Source organism: Schistocerca americana, chromosome 2, assembly GCF_021461395.2.
Source record: "Schistocerca americana isolate TAMUIC-IGC-003095 chromosome 2, iqSchAmer2.1, whole genome shotgun sequence".
NCBI lineage: Eukaryota > Metazoa > Arthropoda > Insecta > Orthoptera > Acrididae > Schistocerca > Schistocerca americana.
In genome coordinates this window covers 647,888,576-647,905,898 of record NC_060120.1, presented here as the reverse complement: position 1 = coordinate 647,905,898, position 17,323 = coordinate 647,888,576, and the positions used below count along the sequence as shown (strand labels likewise).

At 39.7% G+C, this 17,323-nt stretch overlaps 2 protein-coding genes across 2 annotated transcripts in view; one reads left to right on the top strand and one right to left on the bottom strand.

The window, feature by feature from the left end:
- LOC124594952 (hemolymph lipopolysaccharide-binding protein-like) overlaps positions 1–1,076 on the bottom strand; it is a 42,830-nt gene extending 41,754 nt beyond the window's left edge. Inside the window, exon 1 of the mRNA XM_047133462.1 lies at positions 955–1,076. The gene's annotated coding sequence lies outside the window, so the exon portion shown is untranslated. The remainder of the gene's footprint in view (positions 1–954) is intronic.
- The window catches only part of LOC124594275 (kinesin-like protein KIF19), a 458,271-nt gene that overhangs the window by 237,474 nt on the left and 203,474 nt on the right, over positions 1–17,323 (top strand). The window lies entirely within an intron of this gene.

Here is a 17,323-nt window from a genome sequence, read left to right as displayed (position 1 = left end):
ACTATTTCGGCCTTGCACTAACACTTTGTGATCTCCTACAGTTATCATTGTCTAGATCAGGTTATAAATGAAACATTATGCCTTAAATTCCTTGTGGTAAGCTGCATTTATAGCTAAAATTGAGTCAAATTATAGGTAGATTCAACAGATGTTCAGTTCAGCAGGTTTTGTCTCTAAATATTCATCATTATGTTGACATGATGATGATGATGCTGAGTAGCTTTCAATACTTTTACTCCCTATTATTTTACATAATCATCTTCTATAGCTATGCACAGAAGATAAGCACTGCATTCAGTCAGTAAAAGTGAGTTGTAAACATACTATGTGGAGCAAATAGCCACAAACCTTGCACAGAACTTTTACAAGGTCAAAGAATACTTACACTCAGTCCAGTACATTTGCTCCTTAACTGTATTTGTTACTAATAATAAAATAGGTTATTTGTGTTTTAATGGCCACAATAAAACAAAGAAAAATAATTTCTTTGTAGATCTGGCCTTCTCTGCTTGGGTTCTGCATGGGGTTTGTATTCAGGCATGAGGTTCATCCGACACAAAGCAACAGATTTGTAACCCTTCTCCATTCAAAAGGAAATTAAAACTATACTCTAGTATTCAAAGCTACAAAGTATGCGATTATCTAGAAACAAAATTAGAAGAATCCTGTTACTTGTAGAGTATGCATAAATTTTCATTGTAATCATGCCTTTATTCTTACAGCACATACAAAACATTTATTTTATGGTAAGTCTGAGGTGTTCATGAAGATATTGAGCTGTTATTTTACAAAGGAAGCAGCAGTTTTTCATTGTTTTTAAAAGTAGAGGCATTACCATCAATTTTAATTAGTGAAATTAAATTACTATTAATTCCAAAGGGATCTGGAGAAATGATTAATGACTGAAGGAATTAATTAATGAATAAATATTGTTATGTACACTTTCTTACTTACTGTGTCAACTACAGAAAGAGCTCTGCCTTCAAGTGGTAACAGTCAATTCCACTTTCTGCCAGGGCCTTTTTTATCTTCTTTAGCTTCTAGAGCTGCAGTGCCACATGTCTGTTGATAATAAGGGAGGAGGAGGAACTTGATATGTAACTCAGAGATTGTCCAGGCATGGCACATGCAATTAGCTTTACATAGTGGTTCTCAGCTGAACACTCTAAACAACTTCATTTACTGTTGCTAACTTTTGTTTATGATTTCCTGCATTCAGCATAAATGTAGGTGACTTTATAATAGTGGAAACAAGACAAAGCATAAATTGGAAGGAAATTTCATTAACATTAACATACTGGAATTTAATTGCAAACAAAATAAATAGGGTACAGGCCCTATGTTTCATATAATTTTAGTAATCTCGGAATATACATACGTAGTTGGGCTCATTCACATCACTTCTTTCAATGTTAGCAAAAATCCATGTAGCCATTACTTGAAAAATAAATCCAGTCAGAGAAAATTCATTGCTGCACAATGATAACGGAGTTTTCAAAGACATTTTACATCATATTATTAGTTGCCATGATGAACAGCAAATAAATATTTCATATTAAAATTACTTGAAAATCTCTTAAGATAGTTTTATTGAAAAAGCCTGCACTAATAACTGCAGTATCCTCTAGTATTCTGTTTCATCAGTGTAGTAGCTGATTTGAAAATAGGTATTTCAAATTACTCTCTTAGGAAGCTGTCTAATGTTTTTTGTGACACAGAAAATAGAGAAATTATACTTCCCATTTTCTTTTGCTTTCAATATGTGAGTGAAACTTGCTGAATGCTAAAACATTTATAGAAACTGAGGTCCTGCATAAGGAACAGCCACAAATGAAGATTATAAGTACAGGGTATTTCAAAAACTGCTTTACAACTTTAAAAAGTTATATAACTTTATTGAGAGAAGATATAGAGCTGGGTTTAGTGTTATTTTGTAGGGAAACACGTCAACTTTTTTACCTTAAACCAAAGATTGTGTATGTAGTTTCTGTTGGTTATCCTGCACACATCCCATTGGAAGTCAATTTCTTCTGAAACTCACCGTAGCATTGCAGGTGTAACTGCCAGTGTAAATTCTTGCCTTAAGTTCAGGTAGAGAAGATAGCACAGAAGCTACAAACACAATATCCTTGATGAATCCCCATAAAAAAATTGAGTGGTGTCAGGTCTGAGGAACACAGGGGCCATGAAATTGGTACATCACAGCCAATCCATTAATCTGGAAAGTGGTCACTGAGAAAATCTCGTCAGCCAGGTAGTGGGGTGGTGCACCATCTTGCCTGAAGTAAAAATTTCATTCTTGGTCATCCTCATCAATCTGTGGTATCAAAAATTGTTGTAACACATCCAGATACACTATCCTGTTGATGGTTCTCTCACAGAAAAAAACGGGACCGTACACTTTCCTCTTGCTAAATGTACAAAGAACATTCAGTTTATGGCTGTCACAAACATGCAGTGTTTGACGTGGATTTTTATTGCACCAAATCCTACAATTATGTGTGTTATCCTTGCCACTTAAGCAACAAGTTGAATCATCTGAAAAGATGATTTTGTCCAAGAAATGTTCATCCTCATGTAATTGATTCAACATATCCACACAGAAGTTCTTGCAAGCAATTTTGTCAGTGTCTTTTATTGCTTGTGCAATCATCAATCTGTACGGCTCAAATGCAAACAGTTTCTCAACACATGCCAAACAGTCATACACTATGTGATCAGTGGCTGAAAATGACTTACAAGTTCTTGGTGCCCTCCATAGGTAATGCTGGAATTCAATATCGTGTTGGCCCACCCTTAGCCTTGATGACAGCTTCCACTCTCACAGGCATATGTTCAATCAGGTGCTAGATGGTTTCTTGGCGAGTGGCAGCCCATTCTTCATGGAGTGCTGCACTGAGGAGAGGTATTGATGTCAGCTGGTGAGGCCTGGCACAAAGTCAGCGTTCCAAAACAACCCAAACGTGTTCTACAGGATTCAGGTTAGGACTCTGTGCAAGTCAGTCCATTACAGGGATGTTATTGTCATGTAACCACTCCGCGACATTATGAACAGGTGCTTGATCATATTGGAAGATGCAATCGCCATCTCCGAATTGCTCTTCAACAGTAGGAAGCAAGAAGGTGTTTAAAATATCAATCTAGGCCTGTGGTGTGCTAGTGCCCCACAAAACAACAATGGGTGCAAGCATTCTCCATGAAAAACACGATCAAACCATAACACCACTGCCTCCAAGTTTTGCTGTTGGCACTACGTATGGTGGCAGATGACCTTCACTGTGCATTTGGCATACACACATCCTGCCATCAGGTCACCACATTGTGTACCATGATTTGTCACTCCACACAACGTTTTTCCACTGTTCAATCATCCAATGTTTACGCTCCTTACACTAAGCGAGGAGACATTTGGCTTTTTCCGGCACTATGTGCTATGTGTGACTTACGAGCACCCGCTCAACCATGAAATCCAAGTTTTCTCACTTCGCGTCTAATTGTCATAGTACATGCACTGGATCCTGATGCAGTTTGGTAATCCTGTGTGATGATCTGGATAGATGTCTGCTTGTTACACATTATAACCCTCTTCAAATGTCGGCGGTCTCTGTCAGTCAACAGACGAGGTTGACCTGTATGCTTTTGTGCTGTGCATGTCCTTACTCATTTCCACTTCACTATCACTATGGAAAAGTGGACCTAGGGATGTTTACGAGTGTGAAAATCTCACATACAGACATATGACACAAGTGACACCCAATCACCTGACCACATTTGCAATCCGTGAGTTCCGTGGACTGCCCCATTCTGCTCTCTCGTGATGTCTAATGAGTATTGAGGTCAGTGATATGGAGTACCTGGCAATAGGTGGCAGCACAATGCAACTAATATGTAAAACTCATGTATTTGTGGGTGTGCGGATACTTTTGATCACATAGTGTATGTGGGATTTGCAGTTCGCTAGATGCACGCTGGGTCAATTTTGTAGGGCTGTTGACAAAACATTGTTCCAATCACTCAATGACATTGTCAGATGTGCTTGGATGACCTGATGACTTCCCATGTCTTACTGATCACAGTACCAAAATTATGCTGGACTGTTGACGCCAATTTCGGTTCTTCAAACCCAAACACAGCTAGTATGCTCGGGTCCAGTGAAGGCAGCCACCTTTAATGCAACTGCCACTTTTGCCTCTTACAGTGCAATTCAGCACTAGTGAACTATGCAAGACAAAACTTGATGTATTTCCCTGCAAATTGACACTACAATCACCTCTGTAGGTACTATGAATTAATTTCTGTGACTTTTCAATGTTGTAAAGTCCTTTTTGAAACACCCTGTAAGTGGTGGCATGCTCCCACATAGTGAATCTTTCACAGTTTATTGGGATTCACTTCTCCATGTGAAATACATCTGCACTTTTATATGGTTATGAATATATTATGGAATATTACGCATAAGAAATTCAAATATTTCAATTTTAGAGCAGTCAGTAATCTTCAGTAACTTAAATTTTAGTTTTTAACCACTTTTTAAAAACCATTCAATAGCCAAGATCAAATAAAATATTTCTTTATTTAAGACAACCAGTTTCAACAGACTATACTGTCATCTTCAGGTCTTAAAATCATTTTGTTTTAAAATATGTTCATTTTATGCTGACCTCACAGGCAAGATGTCAAGTGGTCAGAAATAGCAGAAAAGGTCTGTGATAACTAAAATATTTAAAAACATAATGCACCATGTGAAATAGGCTATGTCCACATACATATTGCACACAGTTGCTCATGGCATCATGCAAACCTGGTACAGAATAACTCAATTGCTTACATATGCTGGACAAGCAACTATGAGCAAAATGTATATGGACATATCCTGTTGCACACACATATTTTATTGATGACAAACATTTTATAATGTGCAATTTTTATCCACTTGACATCTTGTGTGTGAGGTCAGTGTAAAATGAACATGTTTTACAACAAAAAGATTTTAAGACCTGAAGATAACAGCATTATCTGTTGAAACTGGTTGTCTTCAATAAATAAATATTTTTTGCAATCTTAGCTGTTGAATGATTTTCAACAATTAAACAGATCACACTTCAGTTCTCTCAAAATGAGAAAATTCAGTTAACAAATTTGGATGTATGCCTATGTGGGCAGTGTCAAAAGCTACCATACTGCAGCAATACTTGACTATAAAGGTAACCAAATAGATTATCATCATGCAAGAAATTTCCTTCCCTTTGCAATACTATTAGTGTTGGTAACATACAGTTCTTAATCATTAAATCATGTACCAATGTTTGTATTACATTCTAGACATCTCTGCAGTTCATTATATAGTGATAATCTTCTGCAATCATTCACATAATAAGGATACAATTTTAAGAAAGTGTCATTATACATCAGCCTTCCCTCCATCCTCTTTCTCTTTTAATTCATCAGGAAATGAGAAACTTTTTTAATTCTTCTTCACTCATGAATTACATTAGCACAAAATGTTCACAAAAGACTAAATGTGAGAAATTAAAGTGCATTTTGGACATGCTTGAAAACTTTTTAACACAGAGTTAGCGTGTTAGTTATTGGATGTGGCAATGTTAACAGTGAACGATTGCAGATACCCTTCCTGTCACCTTCCCCCCCCCCCCCCCCCCCCCCCCCTTTCCTAGGATGGAATTTGTATACCCCAGCTGACTGTATCTAGCGCTATCCCAGGTTTTTAAATGCTTGTGAATTGTGTACACTGAACATTACTATTGGTTTTGGTTGTCACATTAGTCTCCCATGTATTCTTTCTTGCAGGATATCCCTGATATCAAACTAGTGACACTTCTGACTAAAATGCCTGGCTTAGTAAGGAGCACACCTTTCACAACAACTCCAACAGGAATGAAGTTTTGAAGCCAGACTCTTGGTTCAGTAATTCTGTATTTGCAGGGTGCTAGGACACTGATTAATAATTTGTTGTAAGGCTTTTCAAGATGTCAGCTCTACACAACAGATTCCACCTGTTCTGTGACTTACCTAACCGAATAACAAGCTGCACACAGACAAATGGGAGTTAGTAGACTGGTGACTAACATATAATCTACAATACTACTTTTGTTACCTACCAAGATTTCAACATAACTGTACTTTGAACATGGGTAGAAGATTCCTGGATTTTTTTAAGTTCAATTACTAGTATATTGTTGTTCCATCTGTCTTTTCTTCATAATTATTATACAAGGTGTTTCAAGAGGATTGTTTGGTAATCAAGGACGTGGCAGGAATGATCATTGAAAGGAAAAAACCATAGTAAACATGGGCTCTAAAATGCATACCTTAAGAGTTATGAGCACTTGATCAGTAGAAGAGATTTGTTTCACAGTAGCAAAGATGAACAAGTGCTCCCAGCCAAGAGGCCCATACAATAGTTTATGTGGAGGGAGAGTCTAGAGCTCGGAGTATGGAGTATTTTTAATATTTTGGAAGTAGGCAATAAAAGTTCCAGTTAAAGCCTATTCAAAATCTACATAATACCAACTTTTAAATAATTTTCTTGAAATAAAAACACCTAGCTATACTATATCATATCCTTTCCCTGAGAGCTAGGAGATGGGGACGAGTGGCCCCTCTTGGCCTTGGGTATGAGTGCCCTTGTTCATGGCAGAGGATACTTCCCATTGTACCAGTCATTAGGGTTTCTTCCTATTCCATTCACATATGGAGTGAGGGAAGAATGATTATTTGAGTATCTCTGTGTGTGCAGTAATTATTCTAACTTTATTGTCACAACCCCTATGTGAACAATACATAGGGGGTTGTAGTATATCCCTAGAGTAATCATTTAAAGCTGGTTCTTGAATCTTCATTAATAGATTTTCTCAGGATAGTTTATGTCTGTCTTCAAGAGTCTGCCAGTTCAATTCCTTCAGTACCTCTCTGAAATTCTCCTATGGATTAAACAAACCTGTGACCATTCGTGCTTCCCTTCTCTGTATACCTTCACTATCCCCTGGTAGCCCTATCTGGTATGGGTCCCAAAAGTTGAGCAACATTCTAGGATGGGTCATATGAGTCATTTGTAAGCAACCTATTTTGTAGACAGATTGAACTTCCCCACTATCCTACCAATAAACTGAAATATACCACCTGCTTTACCCATGACTGATCACATGGGATCATTCCATTTCATATCCCATCAAGGTGTTACACCCAGATATTTGTTTGAGTTGGTTGATTCCAACAGTGAGTCATTGATACTGTAGTCAAAGGATGCCATGTTTTTCATTCATAAAGTGCGCAATTTTACATTTCTGAATGTTTACAGCAAGTTCCCAATCTCTGCACCATGTTGACTCTGACTGAATATTTATGCAGCTTCTCTCACATAGTACTTTGTTATAGGTAACTGCATCATCTGCAAAAAGCCTGTTTTACCACGAATATTGTCTGCAAGGTCATCCATGTACAGCATGAACAGCAAGAGACCCAACACACATACCTGGGGTACACATGAAGTTACTTTTGCATCTCATGATGACTCTCCATCCAAGATAACATGCTGTGTCCTCCCTACCAAAAAGATCAATCCAGTCACAGATTTCACTTGCTACCCCATATGATCATGGCTTTTTTTGGCAATAAGCATAGGTGTGGTACTGAGTGAAAAGCTTTTTGGAAATCAAGAAACACTGCATGTGAGGAAAGTGCGAGTTGGGTTCCACATGATCAATTTTTTTGAAATCTATATTGACTGGCACTGAGAAGGTCATTCTGTTCAAGACACCTCATTATGTTTGAGCTCAAAATATGTTCCAAGATTCTTTAACAAACCGATGCCATGGATATTGGATGGTAGTTTTATGGATCACTTCTACTACCCTTCTTGTAGATAGGTGTGACCTCCAAGAATTGCGCCAATGTTTTGTTCAATGGATCTACGATAGATTATAGTTAGAAGAGGGTCTAACTCAGCTGGAAATTCAGTATAGAGCCTAACAAGGATTCCACCGTGGCCTGGAGCTTTGTTCAGATTTAACGATTTCAGCTGTTTCTCAACACCCCTGGTACTAATACTTATTTCATTCATCTTTTCAGTTGTACAAGGATTAAATTGTGGCAGTTCTCCTGGGTTTTCCTTTGTAAAGGAGCATTTGAAAATGGAGTTAAGCATTTCAGATTTTGCTTTGTTATCCCCAATTTCAGATATGGTCTGTTCACTAGGGACTGGACACTAACTTTGGTGCCACTAACAGCCTTTAGATACAACCAGAATTTCTTTGGATTTTGTGCAGCCTAATACATTTCATTTAGCATCTCTCTGTCTGTAGCCCTACACTTTGTTTTACACTCATAATGCAGTAATCTCTGTTTCTTTAGAAGTTTCTTTACAGTGACTCCATACCATGGAGGTTGCCTCCCTTTTGTGAACTGTTCTACTGTGTACATATCTATCCAGTGTGAGGTCAACTATTCTTTTCAACTTGAGACAGAGTTCCTTCACATGCTCCTGGCCTGTGCTGAAAGTTTCAAGTTCCTCATTGAGATACGACACTGATGACTTTTTGTCTAGGTTACTGAACATATATATCTTTTTGCCTGTTTTAGTTGTCCTTTGAACTTTGGTACTCATTGTTGCCACAACTGTGTCAGGATTGCTGAACATCCTCAAAAACATCAAAAGACCACAGACAAGTGACTCTTGACCTGCAGTTTTAACTGCCAGTGTTCTCTTCCATCCTGATAAGCTTAAGATTTGTGTGAAACACTAAAGTGACCTTCTGCCATGTCTTACCATCATCAGTGAACAATAGTGAATATGTGCATGAACAATCTGTAAAACATTTAGAACTCCACAATGGTTTTGGTGATGAGGCATACCTTGCCTCACATCAACAAGGCAGTATTCAGGCAACTAATTCTTTTCTACATTACAACACCTTGTATGATTTTACTCATCCATCCACATTAGGAATCGTCTAGATAAATACGTTCATAATCTAATGCAGGACCCAGCCATCTGGGTGTCATAGACTCGGTTTTCCACCTGCACTGTGGAAAGCCTATGGGACCTTGTCTGCCATCAATTTTGGATCAAACATTTCACTACATACCAACAGGATTTCTATGTAGCACATATATGACTGAGTTCTCAACCTAAGCTACTGACTATGGTAACATTGTTCATGACCATCAAATTTGCACTATAAAGTTATGGAATCATCGATCATACTTCCAAGTTCAAGACTCTGCTCACTTTTGGCTGAAGGCAACTTTGTCACTGATAGTCCAGCATTGCTCCACCAACTGACCATGACATTAGAGCAAGAGCTACAACTAATTTATGAGGACAGGCCAGGCAGCAGGACACCAACTCAGCTGTGGAAACATCTCTGTGAATCAGTCAACCTGACTCTCATGCCAGACAGCATACTCTTGTTACTCTGGTTAATTAAATTAGCACCTCAGATGCAGTCAACAAAGATTTCAGTGAATATCATATGAGAGAAAAAAATTTCTGGCTAAATGACTTTTCGGATTCCCAAAGCAATGACAATACTTGGGTATGACATTCAACAATGAATGGCATCAGCACATTCCCGGTGCACCACACTGGTTGCAGCGACAAGGAGACAGCAAGACCCAAGCATTTATGTATACTTTTGAGAGTGACATCATGAGTGACTATGCCATGACTGGTGACCAGATAGTGGAAAATGTCACACTCATGCCTGACACTAACATTCCTTACAGGAGAGAGGGATGCAGTTGCAACTGTTCTGGCTTCACTCACATTTTGATAACTGAGCACACAACTGCTCGACACTGTGCAATCACTCAGACACACAACAAAGCCACCTAGGGCTCAAGCAGGTGGATGAAATTAGTCATGCCCCATCTGCAAGTGACAGTGGTAGACATGTATGTGTTAGACAATGATACATATCAATTCTTTTTTATAGGAACTGGCTCTGCAGCGAGCACCATTCCTAGAGAACTGCCACAAATGCAACATACGACATCTGTTATCCAACTGCTTGAAGCAAATGACACCATACAAGGCACTTTGCATCTGTAAGGCACAATGTGGACTTCAGTTTGCACAAGAAATTTACATGGCTGTTTGTGTTCACAGATTCTCACAAAATGATCTTGGCTGCAGATTTGTTCTGTTGATTTCACTTTCTGCCTTACCTAACAACAGGAATCCTCAGGGAAATGAACAGCGGAGAGTCAGAAACCAGTATTCACTGACAGGTCAATGGGACACTCATACACAGCTTCGGGGGGGACTATTCCAGTACAATCCCCTTCATGCCTTACATATGATATTTGCCTACAACTAGTTAATGACCATCAGGGTTTGGAGTCTAAAGTACAAGCAGTGATGAAGAAATATGAAGAAGAAGAAAAGAAAATACTCAGGCTACATAATGAGAACTTAAAATTGAAAGCTCAGGCATGTTCTTCGGGTGGGAAAATGGATGCTACACAATCTTATCTATGGCAGTTAAAACAGGAACTGCACCACCATCTGTAAATTCCTGGCATGAATGAGACAGTACCTGCCACAATGCCAACAGACTACACGTACGGACAGTTGGTGCATACTGTGCCATGGATACTCACCAAAGATGAGTTGGGTGAACTTTTCTACCAGTGTGCAAGCACCAGTTACGTGTGCTGCCTGATTTCTCTATGCAGTGTGTGATGTATAAACAGACAGACATCAGAAACAACACAGTGCACAAAATTACCATCATACCAGGCCCAATGTCTCTGTGGATTACCTCAAACCCACCTGGGTTTTGCAAGGTACATCCAGCATGGGGCATAGAGGCGCCACTTGGACAGAAGGCAAAACACAAGAGAGATAGATGTCAATGCACCATGTCATTCATCACAGCCACAAGCAACAATTCTGCTGCCCAACTTGTGCACTTACACACCAACCAGCAATCTTGCTAAGGATACATCTGACAAGCTCCACACTAACTTAGTCAGTATCAACAGGGGTAAATAAGATGGGAGGGAGATTCATCACTGTGGTTCTTCACTGAGAAATGGTCCAGCCATCTCTTACCTTGCAGCCTGCCGTGGCATGTCTGGCTGTCTGCAACTGCAAGGAAAACAGGTGGGTGGCTGGTTCTTAAGTTGGCCTCCTTTTCTTCTTTTGCCAACACTCCATACTGTAAGGGGAGGGGCATGTCTCTGTGGGAACCTTATTATCAACAGAACAAAGTATCATGCAAGTAAAACTCTTTGGCCTGCGATATTAGTCAGGGAATATCTTTGTGACTCTATCTGGCCTGAGTTTACTATGAACAATTATATTGCGTGCATGTGATCTTTCGGTACATTCCATTGTCAGCAATAAAATTTGTGTTAACTTCAGTAACTAGCAACCTGTTTCATTTTTCAAGCCTCCTGCACCAGAATTCTTGTCAGATAAACTGAATAAGATCAGGAGACGAGCTGGGAAAAGATAAGCATCAACAGTGAGCCTAAAATAGGCACTGAATGTTTTTACACAAGCAACCCAAAATAAGTATTGAAGTGTTTGAATACAACATTGAAAACTTCTAAAATATTGTACATACATTATTTGAGATGCTATAGTGATAGGGGAAGATTTCAGTCTGCCATTTACAAGTTAGGACATGGATACATTTAAAATAGAAGGCAAATATCATATGGCATTGTACATGGGAAGATAAGTAACAATTAAGAATGAATTACCAGACTATCTCTCCATGAAGAAATATGAATCACAAGAGTGGGGGAGGCTGTGGTGTGTAACTCAGTCAGGGTAATAGTGGACAAGATGAATATAACTCATGGATTAGTTTTGGACATCTTACAAGAAATTATGAACATAAAAATGGTCACCATCTGCTGGGTTCCATGACTGCCTGCAGTCATTTAATAAGCATGCTGAACTGAGGCAGCAGCATAAATGTTGCAACTGAGCCAGGCCGGTCCAGATGACTTCTTTACCCACCTAATCACTGTGGTATGAATGCTGACTGCACACTATGAACTAAGACAAAGGATCAAACCAAGTTACGGAAACATGTCGATTCAAGCAAAAGCATGCTAAGATCTGCTTTCTGGCCTTCATGTGCCAATTGGGACTGATCAACTGCCTTGTCACCCTCTGCTATGGCATCATTACTTATGGTACGGAGGGTTCAGCACACAGGTCTCCCACCTGTTGTTGGCTTTCCTGACTTTGGAGCCACTTCTTCTCACTCGATACACCACCACAGAAAAATATGGAAACCCAACCACAATAGAGCAGGATGCTGATGCTGCTGCTGCTGACGATGATAATGATGCTGAGACTTTTTTAGACTGCCATCGTATGTTGCTACTGATTACACTCATAATTGGCAAACTGTCACAGTAGCATACTAACATTTCCCCTGAAGAGATTACAGGAGGCTTTTGAGAAACAGGTTATCAGAAACCTGTTGAATTGGATGTTTTAGATTCATGACAGCACCCCAGCTCATTTAGCATATGATGCTGTAGCATATATTGCAGCTTTCGGCTATACAATTTTGCCTCACTTTCTGCATTTTCTTCATCTGGCATGCAGGTGCTTCTTTTTCTACCCCTGGAAGAAGAAACCATGGTAAGACAATCATTTCCAAAAAGATGAGGTTATTTTTGAGGGGGACTGTTCCCTGAACAGGCAAAATACAGACTTTTATGACCAAGACATCCAGCAAATCATCTATTGTCGAGAAAATGTGTTGCACTGAATGGGTGAATATGTAGAGAAGGGCATTACCAAGCATGGGCATAGTTATAGCTACACAAGTCTGTCAAGAGCAGATGGTCTGGGCTGCTCACAGAAGGAGTGATTCTGCTCCACAGTGATGTACATGCACATGTCTCCATACTCACACAAAGTGTAGTTGCCAAGTTCAAGTGGGAGCCCAGACATGTTGCCCTGCAGCTTCCATGTGTTTGGGCCTAAAAAGACATCTTAAAAGAAAGCACTTCAACTTGGATGATGAACTGAAGGACACAGTGGAAAACTGGCTCCTGTCACAGCCACAAGAATTCTGCAAACAGGCAACCCTTCAGCTTGTGAAACAGTGGCAGGCTTCTGGAGATTACTTTTGAATGAAAACTTCAGGTATGCCTATAATGCTGTTTTATACCTTTTCTTTTGAACACCCCTCATACTTCGTATTATCCTATGGCATACTGGTAGTTTTTTGGGGCAATGCAACTGAGATCAAAGAAGCATGGAATAAAGATATAACACAAATTTAATAAGCAAATATCTTGCTGAAGCCTATTATGGGACCTGGGGCTTCCTACTCTTACTTGTGCATACACATACTCGCTGATGGTACTTGTGGTTAAAAACAAAGGTAAAGCCACAATGAACTGTGTAATTCATAACAACAATACAGCATCGTTATTTATTATTCAAAATGGAGCTTTATATTCTGGTGCAAAAATATATAACATGTTACCTACTGGCAGACATCAGGCAGGAAATTGAAAATCACCAGGTTTTCAGATACGAAGTACAAGAATACTTCATTAGCCACTTCTTCTGAAATTTATCAGACCACTTGAATTCAAGGGTGTAAATTCCGCATAACTCTAATGTTTATATGAAACAGATTTTGAATTTGACAAGATGTAGACAGCTGATGGTGGTATTTGTAATTTTGAGGTTTTAGATACAAACAGTAGATAATTAGTATAGGAAGTGAAGCAGTGGCTTTTATCAAAGTATCTATTTTTTCCTAATATATATAAATATGTACAAAATAATTTAGATGTAATTTTCATAGCTATCAGCATGAGTAGATTAGCAGAGGTCACAATTTGGTGACAGTAAAATTTACAGCAGTATCTTATTGCAGATAATTGTGCCTATTAACTAATAAATTAACTCATTCCACATCTCCAAGGGCTGTCCTTTGTGGTGAAATTTGTGGAATGCAATATATGTATGAATGAATTAATGAATGAATGAGTAATGGAACACATTTTGTGCTCACCTGTGAGAGCCCGTAAGAGCCTGGAACTGTACGCTAAAATCGAGATGGTTTTAAGTAACACTGATAATATGAAACTGTCCATGAGATCCAGAAAGCAGTAGGTATTGGAGCTCAGGAGCTGAATAGAAATATGCTTCCAGGGAGCACTGAAAAAAAGCTTTGTGGCACTTAGTTTGATATATTGTGTTGGTGATGTCATTTACAGAATTATTTGCTGTCACAGAAGTGAGTCCACAAACTGAACACTGCATGACTGACCATTATCACCTTTAAGGATGAAATCATTACCAGCTATACTGACATAGTAATGTACAGAAACACATGGGATGTCATCTATATAGACTTACACAGTAAAAGTTAGACATACAAAAAACATGTAAGGCTGTTGAACTAAAAATATGCAGTGCCAATCTAACCATGCAGAGACTGTATCATATTTCATGGATGTCTGACTCATCATTAAGGATTCTTGCTACTAGCCATTTCAAAACAAAGATAAAATGTCCCACCACTGATATACAGTCTAGTGCACATTTTGGGATTCTGCTCCTAAAAATTAATAAAACAGGTATTGTTGCATATATTCACTTTGTGGATCTTGTTTCATTCTGTGTCGAATCCATGTACTGAAACTGATAAGTACCATCTAGCATTCACGTCGATTTGTAAGTCATACAGATATCAAGACAATATTTTGCATATCTTTAATTAAGACATATGATATGATATGATTTCTTTTGGTAAGGGGGGGGGGGGGCTTTGCATAATTTTATATCCATCTTACTATATGACTGCAAACTAAACTGAAACAGTTCAAAGAAGAAAACTGTGACAGATATCATATGCTTAGACAAACACTGTTTCTTAAGAACTCATAGCATAATGTAGAAACACATCACCAGAAATACACATTTAGAGCCCAGCCAGGCCTTCACACAGAGATCATTTGTATAAATTACTAAATTCTTAGCTTTTGTGACAGTATATTCTGAGCATTAAACAGATTCTTATCCTCTGTCTGCTGTTAAAATTTACTTCTGAATTTAGACATTAAAGAAGGAACTGTGCATCAAGTATATCAACAGAGTATCACTTTCATACAGTGGTCTTTTTTTTTTCTCAGACGTATGGAAAACAAAGGAGACACACAGTCCTGGTATGCATCCTAAGCCTTATGCCATTATGCCAGTACGGCATATTGTAATGATCTGCATACATATCACATATATAAATCATATTGCAGAGTACCAAAAAGTTTTATTTGAAAATGATTCAATTAAAGTTACAAATAATAAAGAACTCTAATTTGAACAGTAAAAGGCAGGTTACTTTCATTTACATTTAGTGGGAGCCTATTTAGAGCTAAATTGTGCTCTGAACTGAGTTGTATTTTATTTCCACTTTATATTTTGACAATACTGTTTATTGTTGTTAAAGTTTATGCTTCATCAACCATAGAGTGATACCATCAACACCACTGAGCAGAATTATATGGTCCATTCAAACAATCTTTATGCGCCCAAATAATATACACTCATGGAAATGGAAAAAAGAACACATTGACACCGGTGTGTCAGACCCACCATACTTGCTCCGGACACTGCGAGAGGGCTGTACAAGCAATGATCACACGTACGGCACAGCGGACACACCAGGAACCGCGGTGTTGGCCGTCGAATGGCGCTAGCTGCGCAGCATTTGTGCACCGCCGCCGTCAGTGTCAGCCAGTTTGCCGTGGCATACGGAGCTCCATCGCAGTCTTTAACACTGGTAGCATGCCGCGACAGCGTGGACGTGAACCGTATGTGCAGTTGACGGACTTTGAGCGAGGGCGTATAGTGGGCATGCGGGAGGCCAGGTGGACGTACCGCCGAATTGCTCAACACGTAGGTGGTGAGGTCTCCACAGTACATCGATGTTGTCGCCAGTGGTTGGCGGAAGGTGCACGTGCCTGTCGACCTGGGACCGGACCGCAGCGACGCACGGATGCACGCCAAGACGGTAGGATCCTACGCAGTGCCGTAGGGGACCGCACCGCGACTTCCCAGCAAATTAGGGACACTGTTGCTCCTGGGGTATTGGCGAGGACCATTCGAAACCGTCTCCATGAAGCTGGGCTATGGTCCCACACACCGTTAGGCCATCTTCCGCTCACGCCCCAACATCGTGCAGCCCGCCTCCAGTGGTGTCGCGACAGGCGTGAATGGAGGGACGAATGGAGACGTGTCGTCTTCAGCTATGAGAGTCGCTTCTGCCTTGGTGCCAATGATGGTCGTATGCGTGTTTGGCGCCGTGCAGGTGAGCGCCACAATCAGGACTGCATACGACCGAGGCACACAGGGCCAACACCCGGCATCATGGTGTGGGGAGCGATCTCCTACACTGGCCGTACACCAATGGTGATCGTCGAGGAGACACTGAATAGTGCACGGTACATCCAAACCGTCATCGAACCCATCGTTCTACCATTCCTAGACCGGCAAGGGAACTTGCTGTTCCAACAGGACAATGCACGTCCGCATGTATCCCGTGCCACCCAACGTGCTCTAGAAAGTGTAAGTCAACTACCCTGGCCAGCAAGATCTCCGGATCTGTCCCCCATTGAGCATGTTTGGGACTGGATGAAGCGTCATCTCACGCGGTCTGCACGTCCAGCACGAACGCTGGTCCAACTGAGGCGCCAGGTGGAAATGGCATGGCAAGCCGTTCCACAGGACTACATCCAGCATCTCTACGATCGTCTCCATGGGAGAATAGCAGCCTGCATTGCTGCGAAAGGTGGATATACACTGTACTAGTGCCGACATTGTGAATGCTCTGTTGCCTGTGTCTATGTGCCTGTGGTTCTGTCAGTGTGATCATGTGATGTATCTGACCCCAGGAATATGTCAATAAAGTTTCCCCTTCCTGGGACAATGAATTCACGGTGTTCTTATTTCAATTTCCAGGAGTGTAGCAACTGGGAAATTTTTCTTATTCAGCTCTGTCAGAAGTATTGCAAGGTCACAGATGACTTTATATTTGAGTGTAGTTTAGTTAAACTGAAACTAATTACAAACATACTCCTGCATAAAATTTTACTTATTATGCATGTACCATACAGTAGGAAGAGTACAACTATTTTTTGAAGTTTTTTTGGGGTATACAGACTAAAATACAATTAATAGTTTGAAAGGAACAACAGGTTTGTTGTTAACATTCTAGTATTATACTACAGTTGATAAATTCTCTTTATATCATAGAATGGGTGAAAGACTAGCCAGTCATGAATTGTTTGTTTGAATAATTGTTCAGGTAATTCT